Raw genomic sequence first — 3,520 nt, forward strand, 5'->3', positions numbered from 1 at the left:
TTTGTACAGAAGATGAAATACATAAGTTTTAATATTAAATAGAATGAATAAGTTATGCTATTATCCCATTATACCAAATTTTAAAATACTGAGCCTGATTGGATCATGAAATCCAGTTTGCTTTCCTTTTTTAGTTAGGCTAAAATAGTGAAATCTAGAACTCTGTCTTATCCCTGCCAAACTTCGTTATTCTTTCACGCCTATGCTGTATGTACTCTTTATAGCCACAAGCCTCATTTCATTTATTCTATAGATCTTAAGCATTGCAATTCATAGGAATGGATTGAGACTTTTCCCAACTTTCTACTTCTTTTAGTATATATGTACAAAATTCACTACAGCCAATAATATTTAGTTACAGCCAACACTATTCAATGTAAACAGTTAATGCCTGTGTTGAAAATAATTATCTTTAACAGCCTGAGCCCATAGACTTCCTTATTAGCACATAAATAGAGTCATCAGTCTGGAAACATAGCTATGAATATGAGTTTGTATTCTGCCAGTCGTGAAAGTGAAAGTCGCTCAGTCATGTCCAACTCTTTGCAACTCCATGGACTGAACAGTCCATGGAATTTTCCAGGCCTGAATACTGGAGTGGGTTGTCTTTCCCTTCTCCAGGGAATCTTCCAAACCAAGGGATCGAACCCAGGTCTCCTGCATTGCAGGCAGATTCTTTACCAACTGAGCCACAAGGGAAGCCCAAGAATACTGGAGTGGGTAGCCTATCTGTTCTTCAGAGGATCTTCCTGACCCAGGAATCAAGCGGTGTCCTCTGCATTGCAGTCAGATTCTTTAACAACCGAGCTATGAGGGAAGCTGCTCGTCATGAACATGTCCTCAAAATATCCAGATTATTCCCCAATCCAATAATTATTCACATACACTTCTCCCATTAATTTGGCTCTCTCTGCTCTTTGTGCCAGTTCAAAATATATATATGTGATTCATAGATCAGTTAAAAGCACTATGCTCTGAAAATCAGTCCACAGTCTCACCACAACTTTAGGGAGACATAACTTTCTCTGAATTTTAAAAGCAGACATTATCTATGCTGCCCACCTTGATGCTTTTTGAGTGAGAGTTGTCTGTTTCACTACAGTGATTAATGAACAAGGCTGGATTCTTTGTTTTTAAGCCATTTCCCCCTTCCTACTAACAATCTGTTTCTTCAAACTTTTTTTTTGACAGACTTTTTTAAAAAACCCACTGAAACATCTCCAAAAAACTATCAATGTCAGTACTTGACCTGGTTTCTCCATTTTTCCACTAGAAAATTTAAGGATAAAATATTATTAATTTTTTATTCTTAAAGTTTTCTCATAAGTATAGGATGGAATATAATCATGTACCACACAATCTAAAAACATTATTTTTAAAGATATGTTTTTGGAAACAAAGTAAAAAATGATTAACATTGGTAGTCCCCAGGGAAGAGAACTGGGGAGTAGAGGTGAGAGTGAGATGTTTTAGTGTCTACTCTTTCACACATCTGAATTTCAAAGTTTGTGAATGTATCATCGCTCCAAAAATTTTAAATTAAAAATTAAAATAAATGGGGGAAATTTTTATTTGCTCTGAGTTCTATGGAATGGTGGGGGTGAGAAAAGGAAAAGAATATGAGATACTGGAGTGATTAAGGGCCCAATTTTATGGAACAGGTGAAGCCTGTATCTAAATAGAGCCCTAAATAATCAATAGCATAAACACAGAGAGAAATTTCCTATATAGGAAGCTTTAAGAAAACTGGAGTTATACATGAGTTGTGGAAGATATACAGATATAAGTTTGAGTTGGAAATAAGGGGCCTGCTGTCATTAAGAGGAAAATATAAGTATCATGTGCTACATAATAGGGAGTAACTGCAATTTTATTTCATAAGGCTAGTACAGGATAAATGTCATGGTTTAGGTAATGAAATCTGTCAGTAGCACCTAAAATGAACTTGTCAAAAAATGGAATTAGTTATCCCATTAAGAACAGAAAAATCCAACCAGGATACAATATGGACTTGTTCTGTGGTGAGATAGATGGGACTTAAAAAAGGGGGGGGGGCATTTAAATAACACTTTCAAAAAAAGAGGAATTGCAGAGTGAAGAATATTGGAGAACAATATCTGATTTGGGCAATGATGATTCCAGGTAATAATATATTTGGAATGAAGGAACTGCACAACTGTGAGAAATGTCACTATACATAGGTAAATTCTGGTACTAAGGTACAGTCATAATGCAAGGACTAAAGGTATCACTATATGAGTCGGTAGAATAGGAAAATAAAACGTGTTCAGAGTGGATGGAAGATTCCCTTAAGGAAGGAAGAGCAGAGGACAGTAGACAGGGCCCTTCAGTTAGAGGGAATGGAAGGAAAAAAGTTTGTAAAAAGAAAACAAGGTACTCATCAACAAGGAAAACACAAAACAGCTACACTAACAAATGGATGGAACAGTAAGAACAAGCACCTCACAGAATGGAATCCTGCATGATAACAAATACAATTAACATTCAAAGTAGCTGACTATAAGAGAAATTGAAACACCACAAAGTTAGCAGCTGAGGATGAGGTATATAGGGTGATGAGCAAGAGTATACGATCTGATGTCATAGTTGACATATGTAAAACAAAATGAGGTTGGTTTTAGATGACATTGAGAAGCTGGAGGGGAAATGGAAAGAGATTGGAAGGAGCAAGGGCAGAATTGGTACTTTTGAAAGGAAGCAGATCCATGAAATCTGAATACATATGGACAAAAACTATGGTGGGGGGAGGGGCAGGACAAAAGAAGCACAAAATAGTAGGGAAGGAAAAAAATAACTAAGAAAGCAAGCTGCCTGCGATGGTAGTGTAACATATGATCTAGAGTACAGGGACAGGGGGAGAAGGGCAGATAGCTCTCCTGCCGAAAAGCCAAGCAAAGAAGACAGTGGATACTGGCAAAGGTCATACTAGGAGATGGCATTTAAGTATTAAAGGGGCTTCTGTCAACTCTGCCTAAGCAACTCTACAAGTTTAGAGACTCTTTTTTTTTTTTTTTTACAGAAACAGTTTATAGTTTTTAATGAATCTGTAAATCAAAAAGCTCTCATTTCCACATAAAATCAAATTCCAGATCATGTAGATATTTTATAGGACTAGTTTATCTAAAAATATATACAGGTTCAGTTGTAAGATGTTAACTAAAATTCTGTGACAAATATGCTTTTTCTTAAATACCAAGAACATTAGAGAATTAATGCAGAGTCCTAAGGATAATCTAGTAGTCACTAAGTTTTTCTCAAGTCTTCACTTAAGATGCTGTTATTTCTAGCACAGGTAAGCAGGCACAGTCTTCCATGCGATCAAACACTGGAATCTTTGATTGCTACCATAACAGCTGGCTTGCAAACAAGTAGCCAACCATTTTAAGAATGTTCTAAGTAAACAACTTGCAAACCCTAGGGATGGATAAACCCTCAGAATGCATTAACAATCATAGCAACTGCACAGGCTATTCTTCTGAAATGAGATCTCTCAAAGCAG

This window comes from Bos javanicus, chromosome X (assembly GCF_032452875.1).
Source record: "Bos javanicus breed banteng chromosome X, ARS-OSU_banteng_1.0, whole genome shotgun sequence".
NCBI lineage: Eukaryota > Metazoa > Chordata > Mammalia > Artiodactyla > Bovidae > Bos > Bos javanicus.